The sequence below is a fragment of the Nerophis ophidion genome, linkage group LG13 (genome assembly GCF_033978795.1).
Source record: "Nerophis ophidion isolate RoL-2023_Sa linkage group LG13, RoL_Noph_v1.0, whole genome shotgun sequence".
Lineage (NCBI taxonomy): Eukaryota > Metazoa > Chordata > Actinopteri > Syngnathiformes > Syngnathidae > Nerophis > Nerophis ophidion.
The window spans coordinates 33,333,034-33,361,022 of NC_084623.1; the positions used below are offsets into that span (position 1 = coordinate 33,333,034).

The following is a 27,989-nucleotide window of genomic DNA, read 5'->3' on the forward strand; positions in this document are numbered from 1 at the left end:
CCTCTGAGTCATCATCACTGTCATCCTCTTGCTGAGTATTGTTCGTCCCCTCAGTTGCCTGTTTTTTTCTCTGCGGTCTGGCAACTTTTAGGGGAACCTCCAAGGGCAGGTGATCGCACGGGAGCAAGAGATTGCGGTGTAGTATTCTGTTATCTCTCCCTTTTCCTTGTTCCGGTACAACTTCGTGAACTGGAGCATCCTTATTCACCCTACGAACAACCTTGTGGATAATTTCCTCCCAATGGCTGCGTAGCTTGCCAGTTCCTCCTCTTGGGGTCAAGTTCCTGACCAAAACACGGTCTCCCGGTTCCAATTCTGAGCTCCTCACTTTTCGATCATGGTTCCTTTTTCCTCTTTCAGCTGACTTTCTGGCATTGTTCTTCGTAATTTCGTAGGCTTCCTGCATCCCTTTTCGCCACTTTCGCATGTACTCTTTGTGGTCAGGCGTAACTGTTGCTGGTGTCAGGCGGAAGAGTGAGTCGACAGGTAGTCTTGGCGTCCTCCCAAAAAGAAGATAGAAAGGAGAAAAGCCAGTGACTTCACATCTTGTACTATTATATGCAAAAACCAACTTATTCAATGAGTCTTTCCAGCTTGATTTCTCTTTTTCGGTCAGTGTTCTCAGCATCTGTACGAGTGTACGTTTAAAACGTTCGATTTGTCCATTTCCTTCTGGGTGGTAGGGCGTTGTTCGCGAACCTAACACTCCAGAGGTCTTTTTCAGCTGTGCTATGAGCTGGTTTTGAAATTCACCACCTTGATCATGATGGATACATTGAGGGAATCCAAATTTCAGTGCATAATCATTGAAAAGTTTATCTGCCACTGTTTTTGCTGACTTGTTGGTTGTAGCATACGCTTGGGCAAATCTTGAGAAATGGTCAATAATTACCAAAATGTACTCATACCCACCTGCACTCTGGTCAACATGTAGAAAATCAATGGAGACTAACTCAAAGGGCTGAGTTGTGACAATGTTGGTTATGGGTGCCTTAATCTCTCGGCTGGGCTTCTTCTTCTTCAAACATGAACAGCTTCTAGCCACATAGTGTTGAATGTCCTGTTGCATATAGGGCCAAAAGAAGCGTTCTCTTACCAGCGAGGTGGTTCGGTCAATCCCTTGGTGCCCCATAACATCATGCAGCTCCTTCAGAACAGTTGCTTTGTACTTTTCTGGCAAAACGAGCTGTGTTTGTGTAGCTGTCTTTCGACGCAGGATGCCATCATCATCCACGGTAAGTTTTTCCCATTCACTCATTAGTCTTTTACTCTGCACACTGAATGATTTTAACAGTTTGTTTTCAGGTCTCTTATTTAACTGACGACACTCCATCACTGGGCCGATATTTTTATCTTCCTTCTGAGCATGACAAATCTTCGCTAGCGAGAGAGGCTGGTGTTCTGGCTTGTTGATGTCTTTACATTGAACAGACAGAGCCATGGACCACACTGTGTTAGGATTTGTGTCCTCAATTGAATGTACGACTACTTGTACCAAACGAGATGACATTTCCTCAGTACAGTCTTTAAACTTTGTGTCAATATCCAATGGCATCCTCGAGAGTGTGTCGGCATCAACGGTTTCTTTTCCAGGCCTGTGTCGAATGGTGAGGTGAAAATCCGCTAATTCAGCAACCCACCTGCATCCAGTTGCATTTAGTTTAGCTGTAGACAAAACATGTGTGAGAGGATTATTGTCTGTGTACACAGTGCATGATGAACTGATCAAATAGTCCCTGAATTGTTCACACACGGCCCACTTAAGGGCGAGGAACTCTAGTTTTCCAGAATGAAAATGGTAGTTCTTCTCGGATGTGGTCAGGGCTCTGGACGCATATGCTATTACACGCAGTTTTTCTTCCTGTTCCTGATACAAAACTGCACCCAGGCCCAGGTTGGAAGCGTCTGTGTGTAGAACAAAAGGTTTGTTAAAGTCAGGAAAGGCAAGGATTGGTGGTTCAACTAAATGGTCCAACAGTTCCTCAAATAAGTGTTGATGTTTTTCCGTCCATACTATGGATATATATACATACAGTGTATATATATATATATATATATATATACATATATATATATATATATATATATATATATATATATGTATATATATATATATATATGTATATGTGTATATATATATATATATATATATATATATATATATATATATATATATATATATATATATATATATATATATATACAGTGGGGTAAAAAAGTGTTTAGTCAGCCACCGATTGTGCAAGTTTTCCCACTTAAAATGATGACAGAGGTCTGTAATTTTCATCATAGGTACACTTCAACTGTGAGAGACAGAATGTGAAAACAAATCCAGGAATTCACACTGTAGGAATTTTAAAGAATGTATTTGTAAATTATGGTGGAAAATAAGTTTTTGGTCAACCATTCAAAGCTCTCACTGATGGAAGGAGGTTTTGGCTCAAAATCTCACGATACATGGCCCCATTCATTCTTTCCTTAATACGGATCAATCGTCCTGTCCCCTTAGCAGAAAAAAAGCCCCAAAGCATGATGTTTCCACCCCAATGCTTCACAGTAGGTATGGTGTTCTTGGGATGCAACTCAGTATTCTTCTTCTTCCAAACACGAGTTGAGTTTATTTTAAAATAGATACATTGATGATACAGCAGAGGATTGGGAGAATGTTATGTGGTCGGAGGAAACCAAAATAGAACTTTTTGGTATAAACTCAAATCGTTAAATAACATCACTTCCAAGTTTCCAGAAGATGGCGCCAGTATGTGCTTTGCCCTGCCGTCTCTCGCTGTCAGCTCTGTTCGTTTTTGTGTTGTTTGCGTCTATTTTCGTCTCTGTCAGCTCACTGCTTGTGTATGACCGCCAAACACTGTTGGATCTTTGCTACTTTCCCACTGATATGATCAACTTCGACGTTGGTTTTTCGTCGTCCCAGTCAGCTTTTTCACCTGGCCGGATTCCTGCCTTCCTTTCCCGCCTCTTGGCTCTTCTCCCCCGCCACCTGCGGGCTGTGTGTCGGGCCCCACCTGTATTAGCTGCGCCCTTGCACGTGCTGGCCCCGGCCAGGTTCGGTATTGTGAACGCAAGATCTTTGACACACAAAACGTTTATCCTGAAGGATTTCTTCACTTCCCGCAGGCGGCGGACTTGACTTCCTCTGTGTGACGGAAACATGGCTGAGAGCCGGTGAGTCCGCCCCTCTTAATGAACTTCTGCCTCCGGAGTGTTCCTACTTTAATTCTCCGCGGCCGTCCGGTCGAAAAGGAGGAGGATTAGCAGTCGTTTTTAAAAAGGACTTTAAATGCCGTAAGATCCGCCTGCAATCCTCCCTTTCAAGCTTCGAACTGTGCATGTTTGAGCTGGAGGGGGCCTGGCCTCCAGCTCCAGCTGAATTTCGGGAGATTTTCGGGAGAACATTTCTTCCGCGAGGTTTTCGGGACAGGCGCTGAATTTCAGAAGTCTCCCGGAAAATCCAGGAGGGTTGGCAAGTATGTCTGTGGCTGGGAGGCGATGTAAGCTTTGCTTACCTTTTGGCTTTGACATGATCAGTGTCTTGATTTTTTTTTTTCACATTCAAAAAGCAGAGGCGCTTTGGACTTCTTTCCCCTTCATACCACTTACTGGTGTGCACATTTAAAAATAATAATTATAAGAAACCTCTCTCATGATGCTCCTTCACTCACGTTTTGTTTCTCCTCTTTCGCTGATGTGAAAGTTTGGAAATGACATATGAGTGACTACTTTGAAAAGCTTGCTTGGAAATCAACATGCGCACTGTTCCTGCCAGTTCCTCTGGTGGGATCAGGTTGAAAATATCTTCAAGTGCTAAAGTTAAAAAATATTTGTGTGCGTGTGTGTGAGTACACGATAAGCTCATGTAAAAAATAAATACCCAAAAAGCCTTTTTCCAGTACAGTTGGCCTGCCTGACATCTCATTCAAACCAACCACTCTGCATGTTTCGGTTTCCCCATCTAAAAAAAGGAGTAAAAAGGAAATAAAATTCTAGTTCAATATGTATTTAACTCTGACAATAAAGATGGTGTCAGAACTGTGTCATTGCATAACTATGCAGTTACATTTACTTTGGAACATCTTGGTTGTTTATTGGCAAGTTGAGGTCAGCTCGGGTAGCACTGCAAACACAACTTAGCCTGATTTATGTCACAGATGTTGTTATACATACTTATAAAAATGAGGCTGCAGAACTTAACAATGTGAAAAAGAGGAAATAATCCAAATTGTAAAGAAATGCAAATCCAACACTTCAATTGACTGTCACGGAATAGAAAGGGAAACTATAAAAAAAAGTTGTTGTTTTTTCCCTTGTGTCCTGTCCAGCACTCAGGCAAAACATATTGCTGATGTAGACGCATTTGGAAGGGGCGTGGTCCACGCGTCACCTGCAGGCAGGGCATGTGCAGGAGCCGGCTGTGAAGCAGACGACAGGTTGACGGTTGTTACATTGACGGTCAGCTGGTGCGCCCGGGGAATGCGCGGGTATTCTCCCACTTTTCAATTATTAGGGACAAGTTATACCGAGTGAGCCGTGACACTCAAACCGGAGAGGAATCCACCCGGTTGTTGGTGCCAAACGCAGCCTGTAAATTGTTTTCCAGGCGGCGCATTTTAATCGCATATCTGGCCACAAGGGGTAAGACAAGACACTCAATCGGGTCATGGTCCGATTCTATTGGCAGGGCAGGCAGCAAACCAGTGGGGCGCGTCTGCCCTGCCAATAGAATCGGACCATGACCATGCCCGGACTGCCAGCTGGTGAATCCGCCGGCCACCACACAGGCGCCCATTGCCGCTCATGAAGGTCCCATTCGAGAGAATTGGGATGGACCTCATCGGACCATTCCACCCGAGCACACAGGGATATCGCTTTGTGCTAATCTTGGTGAATTACGCAACGCCCTATCCCGAAGCAGTGCCCCTGCGCTTTATCTCTGCCAAGAGTGTCGCGCAAGCTCTGTTTCAGGTCAGCTCTCGAGTCGGAATCCTGACAGAGATTCTGACTGACCAGGGCACGTCCTTTATGTCACGCACGATAAAGGAACTTTCCGGTTTACTGTGATTCAAAACGATCCGCACCAGCGTGTACCATCCCCAAACAGTTGGGCTGGTGGAGAGGTTACATAAAACGCTGAAAACCATGATCCGTAAGTTTATGCACAACGACAAACTAAATTGGGATAAATGGCTGGATCCCCTAGTGTTTGCGATGCGGGAGGTACCCCAGACCTCAGTAGGCTTTGCGCCTTTTCAACTATTGTATGGTAGGGGGCCACGCGGAGTGCTGGACATAATTAAGGAAAGCTGGGAGGAGGGTCTGAGCTCCAGCAAAAACAAAATTCAGTACGTCATGGACATGCGAGCAAAACTCCACACGGTTGGGCACTTGTCACGCGAGAATTTGCTCCGTGCGCGGGAATGGCAGCAGCGGGTGTATAACAAGAGGACTCAGCTAAGAAAATTTTCACTGGGAGAAAATGTGCTTTTATTACTCCCAACATCCAGCTCGAAATTACTTGCTATGTGGCAAGGACCTTTTGAGGCCACGCGGCAAGTGGGTGATGTGGACTACGAGGTTCAACCGGGGTGCAGACACTCAAATCTACCATCTGAGCCTACTGAAACCATGGAAGGAAGTGGAGCCTGTTTCCATGGTAACGGTAGTGGGGGAGGAGGAGGAGTTGCGGCCAGAGATCCCGCGCTCTACCCTTCCCTCTCCCCTCCCCTGTGACGACCAGCTCACGTTAGCGCAGAAAGCGGATGTTGCAAAGCTGCAGCGGGGCTTTTCTGATGTGTTCTCCTCTCGGACTGGCCTCACTAACCTCCATCCATCATCTTCCGCTTATCCGAGGTCGGGTCGCGGGGGCAACAGCCTAAGCAGGGAAACCCAGACTTCCCTCTCCCCAGCCACTTCGTCTAGCTCTTCCCGGGGGATCCCGAGGCGTTCCCAGGCCAGCCGGGAGACATAGTCTTCCCAACGTGTCCTGGGTCTTCCCCGTGGCCTCCTACCGGTTGGACGTGCCCTAAACACCTCCCTAGGGAGGCGTTCGGGTGGCATCCTGACCAGATGCCCGAACCACCTCATCTGGCTCCTCTCGATGTGAAGGAGCAGCGGCTTTACTTTGAGTTCCTCCCGGATGGCAGAGCTTCTCACCCTATCTCTAAGGGAGAGCCCCGCCACACGGCGGAGGAAACTCATTTCGGCCGCTTGTACCCGTGATCTTATCCTTTCGGTCATGACCCAAAGCTCATGACCATAGGTGAGGATGGGAACGTAGATCGACCGGTAAATTGAGAGCTTTGCCTTCCGGCTCAGCTCCTTCTTCACCACAACGGACCGGTACAACGTCCGCATTACTGAAGACGCCGCACCGATCCGCCTGTCGATCTCACGATCCACTCTTCCCTCACTCGTGAACAAGACTCCTAGGTACTTGAACTCCTCCACTTGGGGCAGGGTCTCCTCCCCAACCCGGAGATGGCACTCCACCCTTTTCCGGGCGATCGCTCACTAACCTCATTCAGCATCATATTGAGACCAGCCCAGGTGTTACAGTGCTGTCTCACCCATACAGGCTACCCAAACACAAACGCAAAGTAGTTTGGGAAGAATTAAAAACCATGCTTGATTCGGGGGTATTAGAAGAATCCCACAGTGCGTGATGCAGCCTCATTGTTCTGGTAGGGAAGAAGGATGGGTCTGTGCGGTTCTGTGTGAATTACCGCAAGGTGAATCTAATATCACGTTTCAACGTGTACCCGATACCTCAGGTCGACGAGCTCCTGGATCGGCTGGGCACTGTTTGTTTTTTCACGACACTGGATTCACCAAGGGCTACTGGCAGATTCCCTTGTCACCAGTGTCCCAGGAAAAAATGGCCTTTTGCACTCCGGAAAGTTTATACCAATTCGTGACGCTTCCGTTTGGTTTGTTTGGTGTGCCAGCCACGTTCCAGCGCCTCGTGGACCGAGTGCTGCGCCCCCAAGCGGTGGCCTACCTGGATGATGTCATCTTCCAGAGTAGCGGCTGGGAAGAACACAGGCGGCGGATGGGGTTCACCGCCCACCCGGCAAAGTGCGTGGTTGGCCGGGGGGATGTACAGTATCTGGGGTACCACTTGGAGGGGGCAGGTGCGGCCGCAGGAAGACAAGACGGCGGCGATTGGAGCCTGTCCACCCTCCGAGACGGAAAAGGAGGTGAGGCAGTTTTTGGGTCTGGCGGAGTACTACCGCCGGTTTATTCCCCGTTTCGCGGATCTGACCACCCCAGTGACTGACCTCACCCGAAAGGGTGTTCCAGAGCTGGTACAGTGGACGGAGTTGTACCAGCGGGTGTTCAAAAAGGTAAAAACAACACTCTGCGTTGAGCCAGTACTGCACATGCCTGACTTTACCATCCCTTTCTGTCTACTGGCGGACGCGTTGGGCCGGGGGCTGGGGGAGGTGCTGTCCCAGCGAGTGGAGGGCGTCGACCGCCCCGTCCTGTACATCAGCCGGAAACTCGCGGACCGGGAGGAAAGGTACAGCACAGTGGAGAGGGAGTGCCTCGCCATCTGGTGGGCGGTCGGGGCCCTCCGATACTACCAGTTGAGGCGCGCCTTCAGTCTCTGCTCAGACCACAAACCACTCCAATGGCTCCATCGCATGAAGGATGCAAATGCACGGATCATCCGGTGGTACCTTGCGTTGCATCCCTACAACTTCCGGGTGGTCCACAGTCCGGGGGCGCAGATGGCCGTAGCCAACTTCCTCTCCCGGCCCTCTACGGCCCTTTATTAGCAGCAATGGTGACCGAAAGGGGGGAGCTGAAAAGCAAGAGGGAGAGCCGAAAGTGACAGGAGAGGAAGAAGAGGCCCTATAAATTGGAAAAAATAAAAACTTGTAACTTGGCAACCAGATTTACTTTACAAAACAGAAGGGTGAGGTACTTCTTTTGTTGTCTTATTTGTGTTCAACTTTATTAAATTGATTTATTTCATATTTAGCAAAACCGGACCGGAACAGGTGAGGATAAGGAAAAGAAAAAAAAGTAAGACAGAGGGGGAAAGAGTGGGGACACAACAGAGAGACAACAACAACAACAACAGAACAACATCAGCAAATATGTTATGTACAAATATGATACAAAGAATAATAGCAAAGAAGCAGTTAGTAAAGTAAATATTAAAAACACAAAAATGACAATGAACATTTTTACACTGCAAATGGAGCAATACAATTACCAATAGAAATAGCACTATTGATAATGGATAATAATAATCATTACCTCCATTATCAACAATATAATTGTTTTAAATGCTACAATACATATACGTAATGTTAACTTGAAATAAAAAAGAAAAGGGGGGGGGGAAGAACTATATTAACCTTGTACATTGTTATTGTAAAGTAAGTTAAAGGCCTACTAAAATGAGATTTTCTTATTCAAACGGGGATAGCAGGTCAATTATATGTGTCATACTTGATCATTTCGCGATATTGCCATATTTTTGCTGAAAGGATTTAGTAGAGAACATCCACGATAAAGTTCGCAACTGGAGAAAAACCCTGCTTCTACCGGAAGTCGCAGACGATGACGTCACATGTTGATGGCTCCTCATATATTCACATTGATTTTAATGGAAGCCTCCAACAAAAACAGCTATTCAGACCGAGAAAACGACAATTTCCCCATTAATTTGAATGAGGATGAAAGATTCCTGTTTGAGGATATTGATATTAACGGACTAGAAAAAGAAAAAAAAAACGCGATTGCAATAGCGTTGCATTGAGACGGATTCATATGTTTTTAGAGACATTTACTACGATAATTCTGGGAAATCCTTTATAATTCTATTGTGTTGCTAGTGTTTTAGTGAGTTTAACAGTACCTGATAGTCGGATGTGTACGTCCACAGCCGGGTGTTGACGCGCAGTGTCTCGGGGAAGTCGACGGCAGCTGTACGGGAGGCCCAAGCTCAGCTGATACCCGGTAAGTGGCGACTTTTTAACCACAATTTTCTCACCGAAACCTGCTGGTTGACATGTAGTCGAGATCCATGTCCGCTGTGATCCATACTAAAGTTTCACCTCCGTGAATTTTAAACAAGGAATCATCGTGTGTTTGTGTGGCTAAAGGCTAAAGCTTCCCAACTTCGTCTTTCTACTTTGACTTCTCCAAAATTAATTGAACAAATTGCAAAAGATTCAGCAACACAGATGTCCAAAATACTGTGTAATTATGCCGTTAAAGCAGACGACTTTTAGCTGTGTGTGTACGCAGCGCTCATATTCATAACAGCCCGTGACGTCACGCGTACACGTCATCATTACGCGACGATTTCAAGAAAAAAGTCCCGGGAAATTAAAAATTGCAATTTAGTAAACTAAAAAGGCCGTATTGGCATGTGTTGCAATGTTAATATTTCATCATTGATATATAAACTATCAGACAGCGTGGTGGGTAGTAGTGGGTTTCAGTAGGCCTTTAAGACTTATCAGTGTGCCATGCTTTACCCAGTTTCCCCTATGGCAGGGTTCAACAACCCAAAATGTTGAGAGAGCCATATTGGACCAAAAATACAAAAACAAATCTATCTGGAGCCGCAAAAAAATAAAAGCCATGTTACATACAGATTGTGTCTCATGAGATATAAATTGAATTATGAGGACTTAAAAGAAACTATATTAGCTCAAATATAGCTACAAATGAGGCATCGTAATGCAATATGTACATACAGCTAGCCTAAATAGCATGTTAGCATCGATTAGCTTACAGTCATGCAGTGACCAAATATGTCTGATTAGCACATTCCACATAAGTCAATAACATCAACAAAACTCACCTTTGTGCATTCATGCGCATCGTTATAAGTTTGGTGGACAAAATGAGACAGAAAAAGAAGTGGCATGAAACATGTCTTAGAAAGTCGGAGAAAGTTATGCATGTAAACAAACTAGGGTGAGTTCAAGGACCGCCATAATAAGAAGGACAAAATGGCGCTCGCCAAATACTCAAATCAGTGAAGCATGTTTAATATAAACAGTGTGCTTTATAGCAATTAGGGAGGTCTGTGTCATGTTTGTCCTCCTACAGAAACCTAATTAAAACAAAAAATGTGTTTTTTTCCCCTCATCATTTTCATTTTTCATATATTTTTTAAAAAGCTCCAGAGAGCCACTAGGGCGGCGCTAAAGAGCCGCATGCGGCTCCAGAGCCGCGGGTTAGCGACCCCTGCCCTAGAGGGAATATTAATATATCTTTGATGTAACATTATATGCATGAGTGTATGTATGCATATGTGCTTGTATATGTACAGAATGTGTATATGTATGTGTTGAACCCTCAAAATGAGCAAACGTCGTCTCTTCGGTGCAATATTTATTCAAGAAGCCCACGGTTCATATTACAGGCATTTTCTGATATCCCTCTTTTTCCCGCTCACAGTTTCACTTCCTGTTTCTTTCTCGAGGAATTACACACATAACATAGAAAATGACGCAGCTCCCCTTCCCAATACTCATAACTAATCATACATGGAGATGAATATGAAAAATGAAAAAATTGCATAATGCATTTAACAAAAATAGAACAAGTATTATTCTATTTATGCATCATAATACAACTTTAGATTTTACAACCAACTCTAGTTTCAGAGTGCTATATCGTCCCCCACTAAAAAAAGATATGTTCCCAAACACCTGTCCCTTTAATTCAAACTTTTTCACAACCCATGAATGACTTACAAACACACAACACAATTATACTCTAACCCCATTGACTACACTTTGACTACACAGCATGGCCACAGTACAAATAAACACATATTTGTCACTGCGTTTGGTGTAATGTCCTTATTCCCGGTTCGTTGGTAGGCCTCCCAAGTCCATTAACTCACATATAGCAATCTACTATTTCACCATACTTAATGCGTATTCACATTATACATTCTTTCCGTGTAGTTCACCAAAGTCCATCACTTGTCACTCAAACCTGGTGACACTCTTTTTTTTTTTCACTCATCACCTTCAGTGTAGTCTCACTGTACCTTTGCAACTTTTTTGTAAGACTTTACACATAAAGACTGGTGATAATTTAAGTATTATGTGAAGTAATCAATCATTGCAGAACAATTTTACAAAACACAATCTATGTCACTGTAGAATCAAACTTTATTTGGTTTACTATACCTCAAACACATCATTACTAGGTTTTTCTAATCTAGCATATGAAAGGATATGTCTTAGTTGGCGTGTTCTTGTAGACCGTCTTATTCTCTTGGCATGTTCACTGTCCTCTAAGTACGAGGAATCTGCTGAAGACAGGACACCATCTTCATCCTGCAGCTCTGCTGCAATGTCAAGGACCATGTCTTGGTCTTTGCTCCCTTCCATGTCCTTGGTCCAGTCATCTCGTGTTCCCTGTCCTTGCTGAATGGCATCATCTCCATCTTGTTGCCGACTCCTGTCGTCGAATTCCTCTATTTCAGGTTCCACTGTGGCGTGGTTCTCTCCCACAGGCTTGAATACTGGTGCATGTGGATTTAGGGGAGTGTCCTGAGACTGCCTTTGGATCCACAAGTTATACTCATTCTCACTTGAGCTCTCTGCATCTCTAGGGATTTCACACACCTTGGTCCTTGTGTTGGGTCTGCTTTTCTTCTCTGGCTTACCAAGATGTTTGTTGGTTGGGCCATCGATGAGGTAAGGACAGGGTTGCAGAAGATTACTGTGAAGTACTTCCGTCCTCTTTCACCGGATTTTCTCAGGTTTTCCTGGGCGATGTTATAGGCTTCTTGCATTGACGCCTTCCATTTCTCAGCATAGGCTGCATGAGATTCAGATTTTGGTGGTTCCCTCGGGAACATGAGGTCAACTGGCAAAGTTGGTTCTTTCCCAAAGAGCAAGAAGTACGGGGTAAACCCTGTGGCTTCATTGACGGTGGACTTGTAGGCATTAACCCCTTTATTCAAATAGCCCTTCCAGTTGGGTTTCTGGGTCTCCTCCAATTGTCACAATGTGTTGGTGACAAACCCCAAGATGGAGAGACGGCAGGCTTGGTGCAGGAAAACATAATTTAATGTCCAAAATAACGGTAAAACACAAACCAAGAACTAGGAGACAGGAAACAGGATACCAGGAAAACAGGAAACGAGGAACTAGAAAACAGCTCACAGCATACAGGAAACGGCTAAGAGCTATCCAGATACAACATACAGGTATTAGCTACAGCTACAACGACAATACTCCAGCACTGACTGGAGGGCAAAGCTGGTCTAAATAGCCTCTGGCTGATTGACACCAGGTGTGACCAGGTGCCAATCAGCCTCATCTGAGGGGACACAGCGCTCAGTGAGACAAGCAGGAAACAACCGAAAGAAGAGCGCTGACAGGAAATAAAATAAAAACAGAGGAAAAACAAACACATAACCAAACTGTCAGGGACAAGCCTGACACCAATGTCCGTAGCTTGTCAAGTAATGTTCTCTTAAAGCATTTTGTTGGGTTGGACTACAGGTGATACGGCATTGTTCTTGAGTGCTGTATACCACTGTACCTTTGCAACTTTTTGAATAGCTCATTCTCAAATGATTTTCCTTGGTCATGATTGATCTTTCCAGGAAATCCAAATCTCAAGACAAAGTCATCAAATATCTTGCGTGCTGCTGTTTTGCCTGACTTGTTTGGTGTGGCGTAGACCTGGCCAAATTTTGTGAAATTATCGATTACCACTAAAATATAGTCCACTACACCTTTGCTTCTCTTTAAATGCAAGGGTGTCTTTGTTTTTCTGTTTGGTTTCTTCTGCTTTAAGCAGCAACACTCTGGTCACATAGTGCTCCATTTCTTGTCTCGTTTTCAGCCTAACAAATCTTGTTCTGGCCAAGTGGACCATCCTAACAGCACCTAAATGTCCCATTTCCTCATGTAGCTGCTAATAAATCAATGGCTAAAAACTTTCAGGAGTGACAAGTTGCGTGTAGGAGGCACTCTTTCATCGCAGCAGATCATCCTGGTCAAGGTAAAGACGAGTCCACTCTCTCAGAAGACCTTTCACCGGACTTGTTTCCCTCATCTTGTCCTTGTATTGCAAATGTTCCCTTTGCTGCTTCAAAGTGATCACTCTGCTTATGACGTCATCTTCGTTCTGATCTGCTCGGGTACGCTCAGGTGGTATTGAGGAAATGACCGTGTCGGTGGACGACAACTCCTGCAGCACGTCTACATTACAGGTTATGGCTGAAATCCATTCTCTCTCACTTTTGGCACAGACTTGGAGTGCTTCTCCATCGGCTGCAATGTCTTCTGGTCCATATTCTTTAGTGCTTCCTTCCATGATCTCCTCCATTGCAGTCGATTGGCGAGATAGAAAGTCGGCATCACGGTTGGCATCCAGCGATGTCCCACTGCGTTCAACTTTGACATATGTGTCGGGGTTGTTATCGCTGTAGACTGTTAAGTGTGGAGCGTAGAAGAGGTAGTCGCGGAACCGCTCAGTCCCCGCCCTTTTGAGACCGAGGAATTTCAGTTTTCCTGAGTGGAGTCTGTAATTCTTCTCTGTTGCGGTGTGTGCGCGATTTATAACCAATCACTCTAAGTGGTGTTCCTTGACTTTGATACAATACTGCCCACGATCATCTTCAAATGCATCAACGTGTAAGATAAATGGCTGGATCGGCCATTAATGGGGGATCAGGTAACATGTCTATCAGCTTTTCCAGAGCTTGTTGATGTTACGCTGTCCACTCCACTGGCTGAGATGGAGGGAACTTGGTTGAACGACTACATTTCCTTTTCTGCATTGAACTCTTCTCAGTTCTTGGATGGGTAAGCAACTCGTGCAAGGGTTTGGCAATCCTTGAGAAATTGGCAATGAAAGATCTGTAGTAGCTCAGGAAGCTGACTAGTGATCTCACGTCTCGCACTGTCTTGGGCTTTTTTCTTTTCAGGTTTTGGATGACCTCTACCTCTTTTGGATTCATACAGTACCCCTCCTCAGAAATTACACGTCCCACTTAGCACACTTTTTTCTTGAACCATTGCCACTTTATTGCCTTTAAGTCTAGTCACAGCTGAGAGTTTGTTTCGCCTTTCTAACTCCACACTGTTGGCTGCACTCATCTTGTCAATCAGTACTTCATCTGACACAGATGGGTCCTGTGGGTAAGGTTTTATGTCTGTGTGTACAGCATCATCACTTAAGCCAGTCAGCAATGTTTGAAGGAATTGTGTCTGTACAAGTTCTGGGTTATGCTTTAGGCCAATCTTTGCTCTCTCAAATGTACAAAGGACTTTCTGTCTCAGATCTATGACACGGATGAGGAACTGAATAGGGGTTTCTTTAGGCTCTTGGAGCATTTGTGTCAGCATATGAAACAGCTTTGTGGCGTCTTTCTCAACAAAATGCGTCCTTAAAACTTGTCCTAATGAGCTTAGTGGTAATTCTGGTCTGCTTTCCAGGTAACTTCTTATTTTGACATCAGGCACAATTGATTGAATCACTGCCTCCACAATTTCACCCTCACCATAACCATTTTTCAATCCACGTTGAATTTGTCTTTCGAGACTGGTGTAATTTAATTTGTCCTTTTGCCCTGCATCGCCTATTTGTCCAATGATTCTAAAATCTTTTCGACACATTGGGTGCAAATTCAATTGAGATCGGTTATTGACAGGTCTTTTTTCTGCGTCTGGTACACTACTAGGTGATGTTGTTGGCACTGTTGGACTTATAGTACCATCGGCTGCTAAGACAGGGTGCTCCAAGACCACATTTGACTGCTCAGGAGTTTCAGGCTCCGCTGGTACGTTGCTGCTGTCAGCCTTTTTCTGGCTGTTATTGATCAAATCATCCATCCATCCATTTTGTACCGCTTATTCGCTTTGGGGTCGCGGGGGCGCTGGCTCAGCTACAATCGGACGGAAGGCGGTTACACCCTGGACAAGTCCCCACTTCATCGCAGGGCCTACACAGATAGACAGACAAAATTCACACTCACATTCACACACCTGGGGATAGGTTGCCAATCAACCTATCCCCAGGTGCATGTCTTTGGAAGTGGGAGGAAGCCGGAGTACCCAGAGGGAACCCACGCATTCACGGAGAGGACATGCAAACTCCACACAGAAAGATCCCGAGCCCAGGATTGAACCCCAGACTACGCACTAACCCCTCTTCCACCGTGAAGCCCTGATCAAATCATTAGTAGCCAAATGTATTGACAAACCTCCATCTTCTAAACTTGTAATCTCCTCACTTTCCAAGGGATTCAGAATCTCTCTCCTTAGTAAGCGACATGACAATTGCACTTCTTCCGCAAGTCCTAATTTCAACTCTTCACTTATTAATCTATGATGACGTACTGATAACGTGACAAGTTTCTTTTCGATTTCGGTCAGTAGTGATTCCCACTCAACATCCATGTTCAGACTGTGTTGGTGTTTACTCACAAATGGCAGTTATTATTTAGTAGACTTTCTCCTTTCCCTTCGGTGGGTGAACAGTTCTCGCTGATCATTAACGAGCTTGACTTCGGTAGTTCACTACACTGCACTGTCCATCCATCCATCCATTTTCTACCGCTTATTCCCTTTTTGGGTCGCGGGGGGCGGTGGCGCCTATCTCAGCTACAATCGGGCGGAAGGCGGGGTACACCCTGGACAAGTCGCCACCTCATCGCAGGGCCAACACACTGCACTGTTTCCATCAAAACTTATTTCCACGAGCATAACTTCGCCTAACCGGACGGAAACACCAAAATTATGTTGCATCCTTAAAATGACCAAACGTCGTCTCTTCGGTGCAATATTTATTAAAGAAGCCCACGGTCCATATTACAGGCATTTTCTGATATCCCTCTTTTTCCCGCTCACTGTTTCACTTCCTGTTTGCTTCTCGAGCATGCGCAATACACACATAACCTAGTAAATGACGCAGCTAGCCTACCCAATACTCATAACTAATCCTACATGGAGACGAATATGACAAATGAAAAAAATTGCATAATGCATTTAAGAAAAATAGAACAAGTATTATTCTATTTATGCATCATAATACAAATTTAGATTTTACATCCAGCTCTAGTTTCAGGGTGTTACTTATGTTTGTACAGTGAATGTGTGTGTTGATGTATGTACCGTGAATGTGTATGTATGTACTGTATTTGTGTATGTATGTGAGCGCGTATGTACCGATGTATGTGCGTAAGTACCTATGTGTGCCCGAATGTATGTATAAATAAGCGTACGTATGTATGTATATATGTATGAATAATTGCGTGTGTGTGTTTGTATGTAGAACATATTTGTCTTTCAGTATGTGCGGGTGCCAAATTACTGCCCCAGCCACCCAGAGAACTCAACCCAAAACAGCAGGTGCGGTGCCCAGCAAACAAAGGACCACTGGCGCCACGCAGTGAGGCCGGGCAGCGTCAGCATCGTGGTGCCACCCGGGAGGTCGTAGACCAGGGGTGTCAAACTAATTTTAGATCGGGGGCCACATGGAGAAAAATTTACTCCCAAGTGCGCCGGACAGGTAGAATCATGGCACGATAACTCAAAAATAAAGACAACTTCAGATTGTTTTCTTTGTTTGAAAATAGAACAAGCACATGCTGAAAATGTACAAATCATAGTATTGTCTTTTTTTTTTGTACATTTACATGTTGCGGTTAAAAGTATTCTATCTTTATTAGTCGTTATTAAAGGGGAACATTATCACCTGACCTATGAAAGCGTCAATATATACCTTGATGTTGCAGAAAAAAGACCATATATTTTTTTAACCGATTTCGAACTCTAAATGGGTGAATTTTGGCGAATTAAACGCCTTTCTATTATTTGCTCTCGGAGCGATGACGTCACAACGTGACGTCACCTAGGTAGTCAATCTGCCATTTTCTCAAACACATTAAAAACATCGAGTCAAATCAGCTCTGTTATTTTCCGTTTTTTCGAATGTTTTCCGTACCTTGGAGACATCATGCCTCGTCGGTGTGTTGTCGGAGGGTGTAACAACACGATCAGGGACGGATTCAAGTTGATTTACGTAGAATATGCATCGATTAGCACAGCATGCTAATCGATGCTAACATGCTATTTAGGCTAGCTGTATGTACATTTGTAGCTATATTTGCATCGAGCCTTTCCCTCCATCCACATTTAATGCCAAACAAACACCTACCAATTGACAGATTTAAGTTGCTCCAGTGTCACAAGATGCGAAATTTCCGATCGTTTGGTCTGCACATTTTACCGGCCATGCTAAGGCAGACATGACACAGAGATGTATGGATATCCTGCAGATGCATTTCCAACGATAAAGTCAACAAAATCACAAAGGTGAGTTTTGTTGATGGTATTGACTTATGTGCTAATCAGACATAGTTGGTCACGGCATGACTGCCAGCTAATCGATGCTAACGTGCTTTTTAGGCTAGGCGTATGTACATTTGTAGCTATATTTGCATCCAGCGTTTCTCTCCACCCACATTTAATGCCAAACAAACACTTGCCAATCGACAGATTTAAGTTGCTCCAGTGTCACAAGATGCGAAAGTCCAGATCGTTTGGTCTGCACATTTTACCGGCGATGCTAAGGCAGACATGGCCGAATAGCGTCAATAGCTATTTGCTCAATAGCTTCAGTTTCTTCTTCAATTTCGTTTTCCCCAACCATCCGTTTCAATACATGCGTAATCTGTTGACTTGCTTAAACCGCTGAAATCCGAGTCTGAATCGAAGCTAATGTCGCTATATCTTGCTGTGCTATCAGCCATGTTTGTTTGCATTGGCATCACTGGATGATGTCACAGGAAAATCAACGGTGGCTTCAAAGATAGCGAAAATCAGGCACTTTAAAGCCTTTTTTCGGGATATTCCATGATGGGTATAATTTTGAAAAAAAAATTCAAAAAATAAAATAAGCCACTGGGAACTGATTTTTTATTGGTTTTAACCCTTCTAAAATTGTGATAATGTTCCCCTTTAATACTTTCTCAGTACATTATTACATACACATTATTATACAGTGTGTACATAGTTAGATAGATACTCTATAGATACTTTATTGAAATAACATACCAACAAATCGAACGTTATTTTAGTGTATATGGACTTTGATATGGGGAACTGACAACATTTTAGTGTGGAAAAGTGGTAGCAGACTGTTGAGTAACTGTCTCATATCGTGATTAACGACCTGGTGCAAGCTGTATTCCACTCCTTGTGTTTACATGGAAACTGGCGGTAATGGATCGTGACCTTAAGAGACTCTTTCTCTTGTGCACTCTTCTCAGTTGGGTTTTAAATATCTTTACTGCCACATCTTCGGTGTCGTTCATCTGCAAGGCGCACACACACAACACACATATATCGTGTGTGTTGTTTTGGAATATAAGTCCAAGGAGCTGGCATCTACAGAAGCACAAAGTGATCAGTCAGTCAGAGCATGAAGTGAGCCCGTGGTTACCACATTCTTCTCTGTAAAATGTTGTGATGAACACACAGTGACAGGTTGTGTTGGTCATCAACATATGACAACTAATTCCCCACAATGCCAGATGGCCACACCACTGCTCTTTTAGAAGGCAATAAATCTGTGAGTTTATAGGTCGACAACCTGCAGATTTGGAGCCAGTCTGCTTGGTGTGGCTCCCTCTAGACAATTTTTTGAGAAACATCAGAGTTCAAAGACTTTTTTAATATTCAACTGTCTCTAAGGCCGTGAATATGTAAAGGGTTGGGTGAGCATTAGGAAAGCAAGGAAAAGGGCGGGGGAGCAGGTAAAGGTTGTATGGTGAGAGTGTCGGCTTATTGAGTTGAAAGTAAAATTGTTTGTAATAATGTCTGTTTTGTTCTTTCTTTAGTAGAAGATGGGACAAAATTACTCTTTTGATTTTAAAGATTGCTGACCTTTGAACTAGATTGTAGGGGGTTGCGCAATATAGACGGTATACAATATAAATGTGGCTGATGAGGTGGCTCCAGCAACCCTGAACGGGACAAGCGGTAGAAAATGGATGGATGGATGATGACAGAGCTTCTAATATGATCCTGATAATTAGGGGTGTCCTTATCCAATTTTGAAACCGGGAATTGTTCTGATATCAGCAAAAAACACAAGTTAGGCTGTATCAGCTTGCAGTTAAACTCTCTGATATAAGGCCCCAGTACAAGGATTTTGTATTTTAGTGAAGTCATTCACAACAGGCAACTGTCAGGACTATGAACTGGATTTGATTGGCTTCTTCCACGCAAAAGGTGATTTGCACGAGCGAGACGTGAGTGTAAGTACATGTTTAATTTATTAAACACTAAATACAAAAAAAGGCAAAACAAAGGGCGCTCACAAGGAGGTACAATACTAGGCTATAACTATAAACGTGAAATCAAAACACTTGCTCAATGGCATGAATAACATCAAACTATAAACAAAAACAGCACGAAGGCATGGCTATAAACAACTAAAACAAACCACTTACTATGACAGCAAGGTGCGTGGCAGGTGATCGAGGGCATGAAGGATGTGCAGCAGTATGCAGGCAATAGCATCAGTAAATAGGCAATAGCAAAGTTCCCAGGACGAGGACAGAAACAGATTGGTATAAATAATGACTGTGATGACGATTACAAACAGGTGTGAGACTGAGGGCAGGGGCGTGACTTGGAGACCAGGTGGAAACTAATGAGTAACTATGAAGACCAACAAAACCAGGAAGTGCAAAAACGGGAAACAAGAGTCAAAAAACAAAACATACCATGATCAAACATAAAACCCAGATTAACAGGCGTGACAGCAACTACACAACAGTTAAGCACACGATAGCACACAAAGTAGACAAATGTACTAAGTTTCCTTAAATGAATAATCTTGCAGTTTAAAACGCGACAGATGTCAATATAAGCAAGTATCGAAAACATATTTTTGCATATTACTTACAGATACAGTCTCCAAGGTAGACGTGTATCCAGTAACAAACTTATCATTCAACTTACTGCATCATGAACTTAATTTAATGAAATACCGTGGCTACATGTATAGTGGTCGTGCCAACAACTTTAGGGTTTCAGGCCGATTCCCGCTTCCGCTATCTTAGTCACAGCTGTTGTGTCAATGGGCAAGACACTTTACCCACCTGCTCCCAGTGCCACCCACACTGGTTTAAATGTACCTTATGGGTTTCACTGTGTAAAGCGCTGTGAGTCACGCCAAAAAACAATTACCACTCCCTTTCAACTTAGAAACAGACAAAGAGAGTCATTTCAGACAGTTATTAATAAATAGGCTAGTATTCTTTATACCTATTATTGTTCTCTGTTTGAATAATTTCAGTTGATCAACTGTTTTCTAACCCGTGTGGATATCGTATCGGATCAAGACCAATATTTGACAATACTCAAGGGTTCAATATTGGTAAAGTATCGATAATGAAAAAAGTGTATCTGGAAAATCCTAGTGATAATGCATGTTGATGACACATTCTAGCTGTGATATTTTGCGTTGTTGCATGGCGGCCAGCTGCTGGGGTAGTGACTTTTTGTGTCAGTGGATCTGGGATCTTCTACTTTCCCTTCCGCCTTTTTTTTTTTATTATTATTATTTTTTTTTTATAAATGTTGTCCTCTTTCCTCAGGGGTAGGATCCGCCAGAGCAGTTGCTGGATGTTCCATTTCCATGGGGGGGTGGAGTTGGGCTCACTGATAAAGCTTAACCTATTTTCACTATAACAATCAATAAGGTTAATATAGATTGCTTCTTTTGTAATTCAAGTTGTCATTACATATATGTATGGTTGCATTTGAAACAATTGTATTGTTGATAATAGAGGTAATTTATATTTTTATTGTTAATCAATAGTGCTATTTCTATTGTTATTTTTATTTCTTAATTTGTAGTGCAAAAATGTTCATTATCATCTTTTTTTATTAATATTTACTTCACTAACTGCTTCTTTGCTATCATTTTTGCTATCATCGTATTTGTTGATGTTGTTCTGTTGTTGTATTTGTTATATATATAAATATATATATATATACTTACGAATGCCTGACCAAGTTTAATGATGAAGCTTACACGCAGGGATTTCTACCGTTCTTGCTGCTTGTCTGTATCAATGTGTACTTCGCTTAAAAGATCCGCCAAAAAACCATGACTCGAGCATTTGCTCAGGGTAGAACATTTATATTCTGTTGTCCAGTTGATGTTAAAAATCTAATTTTTGCAATTTATTTTGATGTTTTTTCCACGGTTTAATGAGTAGTCTTCTTCTACTCACCCCACTACTGCTTCACTGTTGCCCCTTGCGGGGGTAACGGGAGTACTGCATACATGATCCACCCTAATTTCAATGGTTTCATCAAGCCTATTTGGGTGATATCTGGCCAAATAAATATCTGTGGCCCGCCAGTTGAATAGGCCTGATTTGCAGGTACATAAAATACACGGGAATTAAACATCCGGTTGGTAGAGCGGTCATGCCAGCAACTTGAGGGTTCCAGGTCGATTCCCGCTTCCGCCATCCTAGTCACTGCTGTTGTGTACCTGCGCAAGATACTTTACCCTCCTGCTCCCAGTGCCACCCACACTGGTTTAAATCTAACTTAGGTAAAGGGTTTCACTGTGTAAAGTGCTTTGACTCACTAGAGAAAAGCGCTATATAAATCACTTCACACTTTTGTTCTGATTGATTGATACTTTTATTAGTAGATTGCACAGTTCAGTACATATTCCGTACAATTGACCACTAAATGGTAACACCCGAATAAGTTTTTCAACTTGTTTAAGTCGGAGTCCACGTTGATCAATTCACTTCACTTGAGTATCAATAATTACTTACTAGTCCAGCAGGAAAAGAGCGAAGTCAGCATCGGTCTGAAATACCTCCTCATTGTTGAGCTCAAGCCAGCGAGTGAAAGCCGGGCTAATGTTGACCCTTTGGCTGCCCCTTTGACCGGGTAGTCTCCCTTTCTCTTTTTATTAGTCTCCTCAGACCAAACTTCTTGTTTAGTTGGTTGTTTTGCAGCTTCTGCCATGATAGCAGTAAATGCACATAGGCAAAGCAAGTCAGCACATTGGTAGTTTTTGTGAGTGGCGGGGTTCCTGCCACCCTCCCTCATCAAAGTAGCTTAGTGCCAGTCTAACCGATACAGACCCCTCAGGCCATGACAGAGGTGTCAGTCAACTCGTTGTAAGTTGATGTATCATCCCAAAAAGGTATGACAATATTTTATGAAGGTTGAAAAGTTACTTAGTGCTGATTTAACATAGGGGTAATATTTATTCCATATTAAATCAAAGAGGCGATTTGCAACTTGCTCACATTTTAAAAATCAAAAACTAACAAGAACACCACCGGCATGTGTTGCCAACTGCTCAGCTAGGAGAGTAGCTATTGACTGTCCAAAAAAGTGTCTCGAAGTCGCAAGATGACATCATCACCTCATTTGCATGATATTTTGCAAAGGATCGCATTGGTTCCAACTCCCCAGAAAAGAAAAAAGCTTCTAGCTGTGTGTAAAGGCGCTTGCTATAAGCAACTAAATGACCTCCTTAGGACTTGGGATTGGCAAAGTCTCCAAAAAGAGACACTTTGTCAAAGTTACTCAGTTTGTGTTTATTTAAGTAATTTTTTTTTAAATTATTTATTTATTAACTTTTTTGTTTTGTTTTATTAATTTGCTTTTTTTTTGGTTGTGTTTATTTTTATAACCCTGCTACAAATATTGGAGCCTACAACAAGTCACAGTAAAATATGCCTTTTTTTCCCATAACCATACAAAACTTGAAAGTTATTTTTATTTGTTTTGTTTTATTTTTGTTGTATTTTTTTGTTTTGTTTTACAACCCTATGCTCCACATATACTACAAACCCCGTTTCCATATGAGTTGGGAAATTGTGTTAGATGTTAATATAAACGGAATAGAATGATTTGCAAATCTTTTTCATACCATATTCAGTTGAATATGCTACAAAGACAACATATTTGATGTTCAAACTGATAAACATGTTTTTTTTGCAAATAATCATTAACTTTAGAATTTGATGCCAGCTAACATGTGACAAAGAAGTTGGGAAAGGTGGCAATAAATACTGATAAAGTTGAGGAATGCTCATCAAACACTTACAGTATATGGAACATCCCACAGGTGTGCAGGCTAATTGGGAACAGGTGGGTGCCATGATTGGGTATAAAAGCAGCTTCCATGAAATGCTAAGTAATTCACAAACAAGGATGGGGTGAGGGTCACCACTTTGTAAGCAAATTGTCGAACAGTTTTAAAACAACATTTCTCAATGAGGTATTGCAAGGAATTTAGGGATTTTACCATCTACGGTCCGTAAAATCATCAAAAAGTTCAGAGAATCAGGAGAAATGCGATGATATTACGGACCTTTGATCCCTCCGGCCAGTGGTTCTCAAATGGGGGTATTTGAAGGTATGCCAAGGGGTACTTGAGATTTTTTTCAAATATTTTAAACATAGCAAGAACTCAAAAATCCTTTATAGATATATTTATTGAATAATACTTCAACAAAATATAAATGTAAGTTCATAAACTGTGAAAAGAAATGCAACAATGCAATATTCAGTGTTGACAGCTAGATTTTTTGTGGACATGTTCTATAAATATTGATGTTAAAGATTTATTTTTTTGTGAAGAAATGCTTAGAATTAAGTTCATGAATCCAGATGGATCTCTATTACAATCCCCAAAGAGGGCACTTTAAGTTGATGATTACTTCTATGTGTGGAAATGTTTATTTATAATTGAATAGCTTGTTTATTTTTAGAAATGTTTTTAGTTATTTTTATATCTTTTTTTACAAATAGTTCAAGAAAGACCACTACAAATGAGCAATATTTTGCACTGTTATACAATTTAGTAAATGAGGGACTGAGGACATAGAGCAGAATGTTACTTCTTTATCTCTATTTTTAAACCGAAAATGCTTTGCTCTGATTAGGGGGTACTTGATTTAAAAAATGTTCACAGGTCGGTACATCACTAAAAAAAGGTTGAGAACCACTGCCTCAGGCGGTACTGCATCAAAAACCGACATCAGTGTGTAAAGGATATCATCACATGGGCTCAGGAACACTTCATAAAACCACTGTCAGTAACTACAGTTGGTCGCTACATCTGTAAATGCAAGTTAAAACTCTACTATGGAAAGCGAAAGCCATTTATCAAGAATATCCTGAAACGCCGCCGGCTTGGCTGGGCCCGAGCTCACCTAAGATGGACTGATGCAAAGTGGCAGGGTGTTCTGTGGTCTGACGAGTCCACATTTCAAATTATATTTGGAAACAGAGGACGTGGTGTCCTCCAGAACAAAGGGGAACATAACCATTCGGATTGTTATAGGCGCAAAGTTAAGAAAGCCAGCATCTGTGATGGTATGGGGGTGTATTAGTGCCCAAGGCATGGGTAACTTACACATCTGTGAAGGCACCATTAATGCTGAAAGGTCCATACAGGTTTTGGAGCAACATATGTTGTAATCCAAGCAATGTTATCATGGACGCCCCTGCTTATTTCAGCAAGACAAGTGTTACAACAGCGTGTCTTCGTAAAAAAAAGAGTGCGGGTACTTTCCTGGCCCGCCTGCAGTCCAGACCTGTCTCCCATCGAAAATGTGTGGCGCATTATGAAGCGTAAAATATGAAAGCGGAGACCCCGGATTGTTGAACGACTGGAGCTCTACATAAAACAAAAATGGGAAAGAATTCCACATTAAAAGCTTCACAATTAGTTTCCTCAGTTCCCAAACGTTTATTGAGTGTTGTTAAAAGAAAAGGTGATGTAAAACTGTGGTGAACATGCCCTTTCCTAACTACTTTGGCACGTGTTGCAGCCATGAAATTCTAAGTTAATTATTATTTGCAAAAAAAAATGAAGTTTATGAGTTTGAACATCAAATATCTTGTCTTCGTAATGCATTCAATTGAATATGGGTTGAAAATTATTTGCAAATCATTGTATTCCGTTTATATTTACATCTAACATGATTTCCCAACTCATATGGAAACAGGGTTTGTAGGAGCCTACAACAAGTCACAGTAAAACATGACTTATTTTCCCATAATTATACCAAATTTTTTACTTTTTACATTTTGTTTCTATATATATTTTTAAATATATATATATATATATACATATATTTTAATATATATATATTTAAAATATATATATATACACACACACAGACACACACACACATATATATATCAATCAATCAATGTTTACTTATATAGCCCTAAATCACTAGTGTCTCAAAGGGCTGCACAAACCACCACGACATCCTCGGTAGGCCCACATAAGGGCAAGGAAAACTCACACCCATTGTGACATCGGTGACAATAATGACCCAGTGGGACGTCGGTGACAATGATGACTATGAGAACCTTAGAGAGGAGGAAAGCAATGGATGTCGAGCGGGTCTAACATGATATATATGTGTATATAAATATATATATATATATATATATATATATATGTGTATATACATATATATATATATATATATATATATATATATATATATATATATATGTGTATACACATATATATATATATATATGTCTGTATATATATATATATATATATATATATATATATACATATATATATGTATGTATATATATATATATATATATATATATATATATATATATATATATGTATATATATATATATATATATATATTTTTTTTTTGCATGTTTTAAAGTTTTTTTTAGTTTTATAACCCTATGCTCAACACATAGGAGCCTAACACAAGTCATAGTAAAACATGACTTTTTTTCCTTCCATAGCCATACAAACATTTTTGTTGCATTTTTAAAGTTTTGTTTACAGGTAGTTTCATAACCCTGCGCTCCGCATTTAGGAGCCTACAACAAGTAAAACATGACTTTTTTCCTCATAGCCTTACAAACCTTGAAGTTTAACAACATGTAAATTACCCAAAAAGTGGATAGTGAACAGTCAACATCAAGATTAATTTAATCGGCAAAGTTAGAAAGGTCTGGCCCTAATCTTGTTTTTTCAGACCCCCTCTACACACATGCTGTGCTGACTCACCGAAAAAATAGATCATCTTCATTTTGAAGAAGGATTTCTATGTTAGGTTCAGCACCGGAGGGAGATGGTCTAAATGAGTAACAAGCTGATGTGCCAAAAAACTGCAAAAATATTATCAGGCAGCTTGTGCTCACCAGACAACCTCAGACCATATTGGACATACAGGCTGGAGTCAAGGGTCTGTAAGGACATTTGATTTCTGAGTTTGTTTCTTACCACGTTCATTTGGCTGAATAGTCTCACAACTTGCGCATTTGAGTGTGTCAAAGACAATACAGAAAACAGCAGCCATAGCAACTTCCTGAATGGGTTGATACGAGCTGCATCCCTAAACTTCCATATCCCACTCCAGAAGCCCACTGGTTTTTGTTTCAATCCACTGACTTAGATGGATGGCACACCATTGCTGAACAATATTTTCAATGTTTGTAGAGGAGTAGCCAAGCAGCTTGGTTATTTTTTTCATTTCTCCCAGGTCCTTATTGTGCTTTAGAGTTGCCTCGACATTGATAACTGACATATATTGATTGCACTACCTCAATGTTGTGTGGCAGTCTCACCGCCAACTCAGTAGTGAGGGAGACCGTGAAGGCTGCACACCGCTTTCGTTCATTGTTCGTGTCCTCAGGCACAAGTTGAAGCTAAGTTGCCTTGGAATCGGAATGTAACCAAAGTCAAGCTGGGGCTGATGTATCCATCAATTGGCTCTTTGAGGACATCAATATTTGCAAGGTGATTCAGCACCGTGCTACTCACAGACTTTATCAGGCCAAGCAATCTGTCAAGAAATTTAAGGGTATCTACCTGCTTTCCCTCAAAAGCTTTGATGGCCAACTGTACCTCAACCAGCACTGATTTCAAAAAATGTCAGATACAATATGTTTTGAGGATCATTGTACATGTTGTACAGCACTTCAGCCATGTAACAGTGTTCACTTAATTTTGTTAACACAAAATGTAATTTTAGTGCATCCCACCTGTCACAAAATCCGTGACACTGCTGGCTCAATGGCCAGCCAGCGTGTGCCACACACTTATTGTTATTGTTATTCGCAAAGGCTTCTCTTCAAGGTAGATTGTTTCTTATACAGCCATGTAGGCCTTCCTGCGTTTGGGGACACTGAAAACCAAGTATATGTTTCCCTTACCAAGTACTCCACAGTACGGGGGATGGTGTCGTTTGATGCATGACTTACAGCAAGCTGCAGAAAGTGACACACACAACAAATGAGAATTAAATCTTTGAGGTCATACTGAGGTCATATGTTTCTTTTACTTTTTATTCATAGCTGTATGTAGAAGTGTCTGGTTGTATCTGCTGCTTTAATGTCTTTAATGTCCTCTGTGTTCTTTGATATTTGATGTCTCCCTCTTACACACATGTAAGAGGGATGTGTACTATGGCTATGAGTTGTTTTTTTCCCCTTGGCCTCAGTCTGCACCCCCTCTCCAGGGCGCAGGCTAAGACCGATTTTTTAATTTTATTTTAATCTTTTATTTTTTTTCTCCCATTTACCCCCCCTCCTTGTTTACCTGTATCTCATCTTTTTTTTGTAAGGGGCGCTGGAAGCCGGCAGACCCGTCCGCGATCCTGTTCTGTCTCCCTGTAATTTTTGTCTGATCTTGAATGGGATTGTGCTGAAAATTTTAATTTTCCTGAAGGAACTCTCTTGATGGAATAAATAAAGTACTGTATATCAATCTATCTATCCTCCCTCAGCACTTTATGTACCCCATTGTTTATACCTGTCATAACAGAGGCATTGTCCGTGCCTATTCCCAGAAGTTTCTCCTTCAAAAGACCACACTTCTCGAGCCACAATAGTTTGGGCTATAAATATTGCATCTCCTCCCTCCAACTTAACAAGCAGTAAAATGTTGCAACTGTTATGCTTTTGGTCTCACTAAAATA

General features: G+C 42.0%; 1 long non-coding RNA gene across 2 annotated transcripts; it reads left to right on the forward strand.

Annotated features, from left to right (window-relative positions):
• The first annotated feature begins 2,779 nt into the window (after positions 1–2,779).
• Positions 2,780–27,782, forward strand: LOC133564950 (uncharacterized). Of its 2 annotated transcripts, none has more exons than XR_009809385.1 (3): positions 2,780–3,485; positions 8,912–8,985; positions 27,636–27,782. It is a non-coding gene; the product is annotated as an uncharacterized LOC133564950 (long non-coding RNA). The 2 variants fall into 2 exon arrangements; XR_009809384.1 differs by lacking the exon at positions 27,636–27,782 and adding an exon at positions 16,291–16,445.
• The last annotated feature ends 207 nt before the right edge of the window (positions 27,783–27,989 follow it).